Raw genomic sequence first — 12,973 nt, 5'->3', positions numbered from 1 at the left:
TCAGGGCTTTTGGTTCCCAAACTCCCTGAAGGCAGGGACTGTGTCTATACCTTTTTAAAGTAGAAACATAGTTCATCCTACCAAATGGCCAGAAGGAGGTGGGCAGAGGGACAGAGGGACAAGTACCTTGCTCTGCCCAAGGATGTGGGGAGGCTTCACACAGAGATGAAATGTCCAGGCAGAGAAGGGAACAAGGTGAGGGAAATTGGAGGCGGAGGGCAGGGCACGTGTTCAGGAGGGAAGGCCCAGAAAGGCCTGGGAGTGGTGTTTAGGGATGTGAGAGTGAGTCAGGAGCAGCCAGAGGGGGGAAATAAGGCAGGTTGGGCCTGGGCCTAGATGTAAACGCGGCCCCTCACCCTGCCCTGCTGTGTGTATCTGACACACACACTCCAGACTACTCCCAGCAACTTGTCGTTTGACACATTACCTTGTTTGTGAGCCTTGTGTAGGCCCAGGAGAGACCCTTCTTACTCCTCTTTCAAGGCATTTTAAGCACGCATCCTGTGAGGCCTGCGTCAGCACTCTCAGCTAGAATTCACTGTCTCCCGTCAAGTGTCTTTTCTCCCTCTCTGTTCTAGCGCTGGTCATGCTGTTTTGTCTATCTTCCCTACTATTGGGAGAGCTATTTCCGGGGGAGGAATTTTGTCTTCTCTTTGCACCCCCGATGCTAGCGCATAGTAGGTACTCAGCACGTTTTGATGATCGAATGACTCTGGACTAGCATTCATGTTTTTCCCATAGACAGTGTAAGCGGTCAGTGGGGCCCCACAACTCCGGGAACAGTAGAGGGGAATTTCCCTATTTGCTCCGTGAAGGCTAGTGGGCGGCCAGCATCCCGCTCACCCTGACTCCCTTCAGCCTCCGGTACCTGCCTACCCCGCCATGTCATTGCTCTGCATTTTCTCCTTTATTGCTTTTTTTTTTCTTTCCTTCAAGGAGTGTAGCAACCCCTCAAGAGTTCGATTATATTGCGACATGAATAAGATATTTGAATTATGCTGTTTAAATGAGTCATCGCACCCCTAGTGTAATTGTTCGCCCCCTGTCCCGCTAAAGGTGATCTGCATTCCCAAAAGAATGCTTTGGGCCTGAATAGGGAATTGCTGAAATTGTGTGTTCCAGTTCTCTGGCTTATCTTGTGCATTGCAGGGTGTGTCATTTGTTTTACCCCTGGGCAGATGTGAACTTTTAAATGGTTACTCAGTGGAGCTGCTGCTATTTACAGAAAGACGTTGAATGGTAGGTAGCGCCCAATGTTCCTATATGTGTGGTGTGTGTGGAGGGGACAGAGAACAGCAGAGCGCAGGCTGGTGTGGAAGACGGTGTCCGATCTCCGCGAGGCAGTTTCTCAACATAGAGGAAAGCTTAAGCGGAACCGATTTAGGTTTTGGATTTGTGGTCTGAAGTCTCCCTGTTCCACATTTCCTTCATACGAATTTTGGTCACTCTCAAATATTAGCCTGCCCTGATGTCCTCACGCTGGATGGATCACCGAGGTAGCTCGCTATGCCTTAGCACTTCTCCGTCTCGATGCTGAGTTATAGGATAGGATTCGTCTACTCCCCAAATGGAGTGGGCACATTTCCCTCCATTGTTCATTTCTTTTAATGAAGAGAACATGATTGATTGTCAGACTGTCAAACATAACTAACTCCAGAGCCACCACTCATAGTCTGTGAAGGTCTCAGGAACTGGTGGTTATGTTGTCTCAGACATTTCAATTACTCAGACCTCTGTGCATTTGAGTCGGGGCAAGGCCCACACTGAGATAGACAGGAATTAAACTTTCCAAATTAAGGGTGAGCTCTATTCCTAAAATGATAGGTTACATTCATTCAGCATGGCCATGAGTCAGAAATATGCTCAGGGACTGGTAATATAAGAGAAACAGGCCCTGGAGGCCCCTGCCCTCAAGAAGTTCACAGTCTAGTGTGGTCGACTGGCATGCAAATGGTAACAATGTAATGGAGGCATGTAGGAAACACTGCTGGAAATCGGTACAGCAGGAGGAGATACTTTTGTTGGAACTTGAAAGATGAGTAGTGGTGTTTATGAGGGTGCACAATTTGGAGGTGGGCATGCTAGGCAAAGGCTAGGGTGACTAGAGCCTCATGGATGGTGACTGAGATGAGGCAATTAGATCATGAAGGGCTTTGCGTACAAAAAACTATATGCTAGTTTTGCACTGTAGATGTATTAGCATGTGTTCACCTGCACGAATGGAAACCTCTAACACTACTGACTTAAACACTGAAGAAAATTGATTAGCATATATAATGTGCTCAAAGGCAGGGAGGTTCTAAGATGGCTGAATTCAGTGGCTCAACTCTGTCATTAAGGACCTAGGCTCTTTCCACTTTTTTGCTCTGCCATTCTTGGTATGATCCTTTATCCTCAGACTGCTTCTTCTTTGGATTGCAAGATGACCAAAGAGGAAGAGAGGTTTGTTTGTTTGCTTTCTGACTTGATCTGTGTCTTTCTAATCAGGGAGGAAAATCTTTCTTAAGATGCTCCCCTGGCAGACTAATCCTCATGCCTCAGTGGCCAAAACTGCATTACATGCCCAACCCTAAACCATTCACTGGCAAGGGGAATGCAATCACCATGACTGGCTCAGACAAACCTGGACTCGGCCCCTGGAGGGGACAGACCCACTTCTTCTGAAGTACATGGCCAGGTAGAGAATACTGGAACAAATTTGGGCCTCTGAGAAAAAGTAGGGGGAACAGGACAAATGGCTGCTGAGTTGGCAACTGACAGTGTTTGCTAGAGTAGGTGATGAGAAACTACCAGATGATTGAGCAGGGGGTGGCATGGTCAGCTTTTCATATTTAAAAAGATCACCCTGGGGCGCCTGGGTGGCGCAGTCGGTTAAGCGTCCGACTTCAGCCAGGTCACGATCTCGCGGTCCGTGAGTTCGAGCCCCGCGTCGGGCTCTGGGCTGATGGCTCAGAGCCTGGAGCCTGTTTCCGATTCTGTGTCTCCCTCTCTCTCTGCCCCTCCCCCGTTCATGCTCTGTCTCTCTCTGTCCCCCCCAAAATAAAAAATAAACGTTGAAAAAAAAATTAAAAAAAAAAAAGATCACCCTGTCATTAGTGTAAACTTTGTTTTTATAGACAGAAAACTGAGAACAGGTGGAACAGTCTTATGAGATAGCACGTCATCAATCAACACTTGTGTTGAACTGGAGTTCAAATTTTCCTTGAGTCATGCTCTCCACCTTAAGGGTGGGAGGGGGTGGAGGGGTGGGTTCCGTGCAGAAAAGAAGCTTTCCATTCTGGATTTGCCAAGAAGTCCTTTATGGTATCATGGCAAGCATGCTATCTCTTTTAAATCCAGATAATGTGGTCCACTCAAAAGGACCATTATAATCCTAGAATCCCAGCATGTTGGAGCTGGAAGTGACTTCGAAGTGATCTAGTTCAAGACCTTCACTTTACAAATGAGGAAACTGGGGCCTAGACAGTGAAGTGACTTGTTAAGTTCCAATGTCTGGTGCATGGCTGAGCTGGAATCATGCCCGCAGCTTTTCTTGACTCTAGCCCTGTGCTCTTCGTAATGGTTTCTCAGGGCCACCTTCTATGGAGGCTCATGTATGCACTCAGGAGTGCTAGAAAGGCTCTGTAGGACTTCTTCCTGTGTTTCTATTATCCTTGAAAACTACCCTATTGGATTTTTCTTTTTAAAAATAATGCTTTGGTTTTTATAAAATTGCAAACAATACTGGTATGTATGTTGAAGTTCTCTTATTATTCATTTATGATATGATATTAGTGTGAATGTGTCCCTTTGGTTTTTTCTTTGAAGCAGTTTTAATGGGGAATGAGGAGAGACCTTCTGGGCCCTGGCAACCGCAGAGAGGAAAGGAGACTCTAAGAAGAAGTTTTAAGGTGTGAAGTGGGAGGGGCACCTGGGTGGCTTAGTCAGTTAAGGGACCAACTTTGGCTCAGGTCATGATTTCATGGTTCGTGGGTTTGAGCCCTGCATCGGACTCTGTGCTGACAGAGCCTGCTTCGGATTCTTTGTCCCCTCTCTGTCTGCACACTCCATCTTTACTTCTTTTAAAAATGAATAAATGTTAAAAAAAAAAAACAAGAAATGATTTTTTAAAAAAGATATGAAGCGGGAGACTTGAGGGGCTCATTACTTTGCTGGGACTTTTCTTATGACACTAAGCCAAATAAGGCACTAAATAAGATCTTTGATGTCAAGTGAGACATTAATACGTGGCAGTTGGTTTGCAGGTGTTGGATGGAACCTCTGGCCCATTTTTCTTGGTAACTCAAACATCCATTCACGGTGGCCGATCGTACCCTGACTCCACTCTTTCCTTTGACTTTCAGGGTGTATGTGTCCACCCCCCCCTCCCCCCAGAACATACATATGTATTGGCTAAAATTTTTACCCAGAAACCTCTGAAAATTCATTCCTGTAGACAGAGTGGTACCAAGAAGGGGGGGGGGGGGGACAAGTAAAAACTAGAAATAGTTCCAGAATCAAGATTTTACTGACAACGTGCTACATGCAAAGCACCAAGCTTAACCAAAGACTGATAAGTCCATTTATCTCAACTTCGCTTTTGAAAATAGTTCTACGGTATATTGGTTTATCTTTCTAGCAGCATGTCGAACATCATACAACTTAGTTCTTGATGTAGAAGGTGGAGAAAGATTAGGCTGAAGCTGTAGAGACCAGGGCATCTTTGGATTTTGTGTAAGGTGGTCTCATTTATAGAAGGATAGATGGAGTTGCTAACCTAAGTTATTTTGTTGAGCAAAGTGGGCGGGAGACAAGGGCTGGCACAGGCCATAATGTAAGAGAAGAAAGGGACTGAAGATGCATGTGTATGGTGCCACTTATATCAATTTATCTTTATATGTGGGTATGTATACAAAAAAGTAAATAAAATGCTTTTAAAAAGTGACCTGGGTAATCAGGAAACAAGTGACTGTAATCTTCACGTGCATCTAAAGTGATGACATGCTTCAGGTGATTGGCCGGACTGTGGGATTGTTAAGGGGGCCCCCGCTCAAACTGGCAACGTTACATTTCTCTAAAATCGGAAGTGTGAACATGTGGCTGGGGATGCTGCTCCACCTTGATTTACATTTTTGTTCTACTTTCACCTACTGATTATAGAGTTTTTCATCTCATTTTATTTTTGCCATCTTTTGTATCAGTAAAGGCTGAATTATAATAAAAATATGAATTGCAGATATAATTATATAAATAGTTATATCTAAGTTTATTTCAAAATTGGGTATACTTTGTTCTACAGTGTGAATTTGTCCATTGTAAAAATCCTCTAGTATTTTTATAATGTCCTGATTTAAAGGAACCCCTCAAAGTGTTATGGAGAGAGTGGGGCGCCTGGGTGGCGCAGTCAGTTAAGCGTCCGACTTCAGCCAGGTCACGATCTCGTGGTCCGTGAGTTCGAGCCCCGCGTCGGGCTCTGGGCTGATGGCTCAGAGCCTGGAGCCTGTTTCCGATTCTGTGTCTCCCTCTCTCTCTGCCCCTCCCCCGTTCATGCTCTGTCTCTCTCTGTCCCAAAAATAAATAAACATTGAAAAAAAAAAAAAAGTGTTATGGAGAGATCCCTGAACAAGCTGGTATCATCTGACATTTTTAATTGAGCTCTTGTGAACCCCTTTCACAAAGTGTGCCTAATGAACTGAAACTGCCTTTGGGATCACCCAGGACATTCATCTGGCACCGTGATTGGGCAGAGGCTAGAGGCAAACCTCCCTTTACTCCTAGCCACAACCTAAAGCACTTCCCAGAACACACAGGAAGGCCAACACCATTTATTAAGCACTTATGTGTCAGATACTTTCCTCAGGGTAAACCAGCAAGGACGTATATTTTATGCCCATTTAATAGATCAGGAACCTGAGGCCCTAGGGGTTTAGTAATTTATTCAGGGACAAATGAACTGAGCCAGTGTTTAAATCCTTAGCTCTTTAATTGAATAGGACAGTTTTGTTGTTTTCTTTTTCTCTTCCCATACCAACTCAGCCAATCAGGAAAAAAAGCAAACTGGAAGGGTTTCCTTACTCTGAAGACTTCCCCTTTTTTTGAGTTTTTTTTTCCCAGCCACGGCTTTCAAGATGTGGAAGAGGAGATGGGAAGTGAAAGAACAGGTGGGGACAGATGGGAACAATCTCTCTCCATTCAAAGGTTAGGTTTTGCTAGGAGAAATGCCAGTCTAGAAATGACTGTTCTAGAATAGCTCAAACTTGGGGTAACTTCCCTCTGAGAACCACATCCATTCATTTCGGGAACCAATGCCTGGTATCAGTGACCTGGCTTCCAGAGCTTTCTGATCTTACTTAAGACCATTTCATTCTTAGTGTGTTGGACAGGGAGTAGAGCTTCTGGGTGTTCAAAGACAGAAAAATAAGAATAAAACAAGGGGAGGGGGTCTTGATGTGAGCAGACAAACCTTTCCCAAATCTTGGCTTCTTAGAGGTAAGCTTCCTTTTGTTAAGTAGCAAGAGTTGAAAGAAACTTCCACTAAAAGGAACATTCACTATAATCTCCTATGGCCTACAATATATTTTTAAATTTATTTATTGTTTAATTTACATCCAGGTTAGTTAGCATGTGGTGCAACAGTGATTTCAGGAATAGATTCCTTAATGCCCGTTGCCCATTTAGCCCACCCCCCCCCCCACAACCCCTCCAGCAACCCTCTGTTTATTCTCCATATTTAAGAGTCTCTTATGGGGGGGCCTGGGTGGCGCAGTCGGTTAAGTGTCCGACTTCAGCCAGGTCACGATCTCGCGGTCCGTGAGTTCGAGCCCCGCGTCAGGCTCTGGGCTGATGGCTCAGAGCCTGGAGCCTGTTTCCGATTCTGTGTCTCCCTTTCTCTCTGCCCCTCCCCCGTTCATGCTCTGTCTCTCTCTGTCCCAAAAATAAAACGTTGAAAAAAAAATTAAAAAAAAAAGAGTCTCTTATGTTTTTGTCCCCTCCCTGTTTTTATATTATTTTTGCTTCCCTTCTCTTGTGTTTGTCTGTTCTGTGTCCTAAAGTCCTCATATGAGTGAAATCATATGATATTTGTCTTTCTCTGACTAATTTCGCTTAGCATAACACCCTCTAGTTCCATCCATGTAGATGCAAATAGCAAGATTTCCTTTTTTTTGATTGCCAAGTAATACTCCATTGTGTATATATATACCACATCTTCTTTATCCATTCATCCATTGATGGACATTTGGGCTCTTTCCATACTTTGGCTATTGTTGATAGCACTGCTATAAACACTGGGGTGCATTTGCCCCTTCGAAACAGCATACCCGTATCCCTTGGATAAATACCTAGTAGTGCAATTGCTGGGTCGTAGGGTAGTTTATTTTTAATTTTTTGAGGAATCTTATGGACTACAATAAAGTGGAAACAGGGCAATATGGATATTTTTTCTCTACCAGTTTGGACCCTCTATCAACCCTCAGATTCAACTGAGCACATGTTTATTCCTCTCTGATACATGCACTTTAGGATTAAACTACTCTGAGTTTGTTAAGGGGAAAAAATCCATTTAACATTTTAAGTCATTACTTATCGTGTAGGTTTTATCCGTTGTTTTAGCAGAAGGCTTTTGGTTGCTTCCCACATATATGATTTTTTTTTTTTTAACCTTTAAATAGGACAAAACAGCAGAGGACTAATTTTTACTTCCTGTTGGCTCAAGCAGGAAACCCAAGCCAGACTGATTCCTCCATGTTTGACTTACAACTTCGAGAGTGTCTAGCCAGGTATTCTGAGTGCCATCAAGCAAGTAACAGCTGGAGAACGTGCAGCGAAAGAAACCACACAACAAGGAGCCAAATCACATTTTTCACTTATTACGGAACAACTTTATGATAAGTTGACACTTAACACATTGCAGTCCGATGTTTGCCACCGTGTCTGATACACGGCACTGTGTGTATATCATGCAATTATGTTCTTCACGTGATTGTTCACATAAACTTATTACATTTTGGAACAGATACAGCTAAAATAAATCTCTTTTGAATTTTCAGCAGAAAAATGCTATTGGTTAATACCAATTAATATACGATTAGACTATGTGTAGTTGTTTTGGGCATATGACACTAAGGGTTCTGCACCTAGTTCCAACGTGTGAATTTTTCCCCTCACACCAAGCAATGCTCCAACACCCGCTAGGCATCCTACAATTCAACTCAATAGGTTTCTCATGCTGTCTCTACAGAGATAGTCCCACAAGACTGCCCTCCACTTCGAATAGCTTTTGGCAAGTCTAGGCTTGCTACTTTTGCTTCTGACAGACTCAGAGGTTCCCATGACACCCTCATTTTTTCATTCTATTTTATTTTAATATTTATTTTTGAGAGAGAGAGAGAGAGAGATTGCACAAGTGAGGGAGAGGCAGAGAGAGAGGGAGACAGAATCTGAAGCAGGCTCTGGGCTCTCAGCTGTCAGCACAGAGCCTGATGCAGGGCTTGATCTCACGAACCGGAAGATCCTGACCTGAGCCGAAGTGGGACGCTTCACCGACTGAGCCACCCAGGTGTCCCCCCTCCTTGGTTTTGATTAATTTGCTGGAGCTGCTCATAGAAGTCAGAAACATTTTACTTACTAGGTCACCACTTTATCAAGAAAGGTACAACTCAGGAGCAGCCAGATGGAAAGACCTACAGGATGAGGTTCGGAAAAAAGGCTTAGAGCTTCCATGTCCTTCCAGAGCAAGTCACCCACCCCAAACTGCCATGGGTTCACACACCCGGAAGCTCTTCGAACCCAGTCCTTTTGGATTTTTATGGAGGCTTCATTACACAGGCATGATTGATTAAGTCATTGGCCTTTGGTGATTGAACTCGATCTCCAGCCCCTCCCCCCTCCTGGAGGTCGGGGGAGGGGGGGTGGGGTGGGGTGGGCGTGGGGGGGGTGGGACTAAAAGATGTAACCCTGGAATCACAGGGTTGATTCCACAGGCAAGGAGCCCTAATTCACAGGGCAGTCCAAAAGTCCCTTCATTAATATAACAAAAGATACCTTTGTCACTGTCCTCACTTATGACATGCCATGGGTTTTAGGAGCTCTGTGTCAAGAACCAAATATGTATGTCTAATTATAAAATTGCAATATCACAGATACCCATTCTCTGACCATTTCATACTGAAATAACTAAATTATGCAGTAATAAATTATTTGTTCAGACATTTTGAAGGACAAGAGAAAGGTAACCTAAGATATTTTAAAAGGTAGCATCAGACAAAAAAGTAATTATAAAGTAGAAACATAGTTAAGCTGGTGGTGGTCCGACCTTCAACTGCCTTCTTTTGCTTTCTGATTGAGTAGTTAAGGGACCTTGTAAAGACATCTCTACCATCTTTACCCAAGGAATTATCAGCTTTTATGTGAATAATATCAAGGTGCTGTGATCTGTTGCCCTCTGCTATGATATGCTCTCAGCAACTCCTAAGACACTGTTAAGCATTAAACAGACCCAAGCTCATTGAAAATGGTGATCTTTATACTTTTTAATTCAAGGAAACGAATAGCTAATTTGGGGTAGGAAAGCATAACAAGACATGTTTACAGTTTCTTCTTGATGATAGGGGCAATTGGTACCAAAATTTATTCAACCACTCTCCTAGTTTCTGAATTTGGGGCTGAGTCACATGCAAAAGTAAAATATTAGAGCCTTTGAATAAATTCCTTATTTAACCTTCCCTTAGAATTTGCTTAATTGGCATGGGTTCTAAATTATAAGCCACAGAAAAGAATATACTTCTAGTTTTTTTCTTTAGATGTGATTCACATATAAAATTCACCCCTTTGAAATGCACAATTTAGTGATTTTATGTATATTTACTAAGTTGTACCACTATCACCACTATTTAAGTGTATAATATTTTCTTTACTCCCCAAAGAAATCCCATACCCATTAGCAGTTGCTTTTCGTTCCCCCTTCCCCCGTCTCTGGCAACAGTTACTTCACAGTCTATTCCCTATGGGTATGGCTATTCTGAACATTCCCACTTTTTTGATAAACCAAGTCATGTTGATTATTCTTGTCTCACTTCTATCAAGAGTCCTCTGCACTCTCCTAGAATGTACTCTTTCTATATGGAAAGCCTTCCCTGTGAAAATATCTGCATAAAGAACTTATGATTTTATTCTTGTATCTTATTGTCATATCCAGGTTATTAGTTCCAGGAGATCAGGGAAAATATCTTAAGGTTTAGCGTTTACTGGGGACTTCTGTGTTATCAGGACTTAACCGAGCTTACATATTTATCGGGTACCTACTGCATGTTAGGCCCTGTGCTGTGTGCTAAGGATACAGTCTCTGCCTCAGAGTTACCTAAGCCTCATCACAACCTTTGATGTTTTATACTGTTCATGCAATCTTATACACAATGGACTTGAAGTCCAGGTTTTCCCAACAGGCAAGTGAAGAAGAAGGATATGAACCCAGGTTTAGACAGCCTTTCCAACTCACACTCTCCCCATCATGGTCCCCATCACAATCTTCATATGAAGATTCACCACGTGGACCTAATTCAGTACTTATCACTCACTGTGTTGATCCATGTTACTGTTGGTGTTGGTCCTCTTAACACAGCCCTGTGGTAGACAATTTAAGAGTTAATAAGCTTGTTTTAAAAAGAAATAGAAAAATGTTTAACCTCACAAATTTTTAGAGAAATGCAAAGCTAAAGAAGAAGGAGGCACTATTTTACATGTGCTAATAAACATTTTTAAAGTAACAATATGCAAGTGTTTGCAATATCTTTACATTTGATGAAAACGTGAATTCTTAAAGTCCTTTGGAAGACAATAGCTGCCCAAAACAAACAAACAAAAAAAGTTCAGTCCCCTGACTTAAAGGAATTTAATGTAAAGAAATTATCCAACAGATGAGAAGAGTTTTATGTATGAAGATATTCACTATAGCATTCTTTCCAATGGTAATGCATTATTTAAATGTCCAAGAATAGTTTAATAAGTGGCATAGTATGGCAGATATTTTTAATGGAACATTATACAGCCACCAAAAGTGATAATTATGAAGACCTGAAAAATGTTTTAAAACAATGAAAAAAAAATGGTGTTTTAAAAAACATATATACAAAACATATATACTTATATTTAAACCTTGAATACAATTATATAACAATTGCATGTACAAACAAGTTTTAAAAACTGAGGACAATATCTGGCACATGGTAAATAGTAAATATTGGTTGAATGAATGACTGCCTGAACAGAAATAGAGAAACACTCTGCATGGTATGTAATGTCCTTTTCACAAATTACAAAATTTAAATAGTGTATTCTGGTTGAAGAAAGACTTTTAATAAGACTAAAGGCTATGTAGTGACTCAGGAAATGTCAATTATAAAATATCATTGCAGGTCTAGAAAACATGTAATATTTTAAATGATGCATGCATACAAATGATTTATAACAAAACTTTAGAATATGTAGAGAATGTTAGTGAATATATCAACAATCATAATAGTTTTATTAATGTGGTATAATAGTGTTTTTGTATTTTTAAAATAATTTATCATCTAATTCCAAAAATAAGATAGATTGGCTAAGAGTAATAATTAAGAACACAAAGCCACCTGCTAGTGGAGAAAGGAACCATGTAGGAGAAAGGAACAGAGACAAGCTCTGTTCTGCAAAGCTCTGTTCTGCAAGCTGTGAAGTTGAGCTTGTTGCTACAATAGACAGTCAGAAGGGAGAGAGATCTGTGGTGGGTTTCATAACAATCCCTACCATTTATTGGATGATGACTCTGCCTGGTTTATGCTAGAAACATTCCATATGCTATCTTGTGTCCTCATGGAAGAGTCTGGTAGATATGGAGGCCACCTCCCACTTACTGTATGACCTTGGATAACTTCATCCGTAAGATGGGAATAATAACAGTATCCACCGCACAGAGTTGTTGTAAAGCCCAGTGCCTGGCAGACAAAATGTTCAACGGTAGCTATTCCCATCGTAACTCGGAAAGATATTATTATTCCTTTCTTACAGGAGAGTAAACTGAGGTTCATAAATATCAAAAAGAGAAGATTCAAACCCAAACACATCTGCCAAACACAGAACCCAAACATTTCCCATCGTACCTTGTCAAGTATATTGCTGATGGGAGGGAATGTTCATTTCGAGGAGACCTCAAAGGGAAGCACATCCTCCGCTCACAATTTTACACGTTTGACAATCGGAAAATTTCCCACAGACCACGTTCTAGTTTCATTAGTTTCATAAATTTGAAACTGTGTTACTCCTCCGTTGCACAGGTAATGCTGGGGCCAGCTGCTGCAAGACACATTCATGTAACAATATCTGCCTCGTAACTTCCTTTGTGATGCGGGGTGAGTCAGCACAGTAGTGGTAGGCATCAACTGGGAAGCCCCTCTTTATACTGTGATGGCCACCGAACCATATAAATACATCCTATTAAAATGAAACAAAATATTTCCCCAGATTAACTTCCCCTTAACTGGATCTCAAAAATACACGTACTCTAAGGCCAGCTGAATGAAACAAGGAGAAGCATGACAGAAAGGAGGTCAGAGTGGAAAGACACCAGGGTGTTAACTGATCAAGATTAGATATCTTTTTTCAAAATTGCCCAAAGCACATGACCACGTGAACACTACCAGGGCCGCTCCCAGAGCCTTAGAAGGGGCCTGTGCAAATGAGGGGTCCTGGAGCTCAAACCTCATTAGCGTCATGATACACCTGCCTTTGACTGTCACTTCCTCAATGAAAGGAAAGAAAGTTTTAGAGAGACAGAGACAGAGACAGAGCCATGAGTGGGGGAGGGGCAGAGAGAGAGGGAGCCACAAAATCTGAAGCGGGCTCCAGGCTCTGAGCTGTCAGCACAGAGCCTGACATGGGGCTCAAACACAGGAAGGGCGAGATCGTGACCTGAACAGAAGTCACATGCTTAACCGACCGAACCACCCAAGCGCCCCAATGC

General features: G+C 42.3%; 2 long non-coding RNA genes across 4 annotated transcripts in view; one reads left to right on the top strand and one right to left on the bottom strand.

Moving 5' to 3' along the window:
* Positions 1–8,024, top strand: part of LOC123611202 — a 55,321-nt gene extending 47,297 nt beyond the window's left edge. For all 3 annotated transcript variants that reach the window (XR_006718489.1, XR_006718487.1, XR_006718488.1), the window contains one exon: positions 7,650–8,024. This is a non-coding gene — a long non-coding RNA (uncharacterized LOC123611202). The remainder of the gene's footprint in view (positions 1–7,649) is intronic.
* A 1,750-nt stretch (positions 8,025–9,774) lies between these two features.
* Positions 9,775–12,477, bottom strand: LOC123576139. Its single transcript, XR_006701186.1, has 2 exons — positions 12,114–12,477; positions 9,775–10,599 (listed from the first exon to the last, which is right to left on the bottom strand). It is a non-coding gene; the product is annotated as an uncharacterized LOC123576139 (long non-coding RNA).
* Positions 12,478–12,973: the final 496 nt, after the last annotated feature.

The sequence above is a fragment of the Leopardus geoffroyi genome, chromosome C2 (genome assembly GCF_018350155.1).
Source record: "Leopardus geoffroyi isolate Oge1 chromosome C2, O.geoffroyi_Oge1_pat1.0, whole genome shotgun sequence".
Lineage (NCBI taxonomy): Eukaryota > Metazoa > Chordata > Mammalia > Carnivora > Felidae > Leopardus > Leopardus geoffroyi.
The sequence above is the reverse complement of the archived record's forward strand: the minus strand, read 5'-3'. Positions and strand labels throughout refer to the sequence as shown.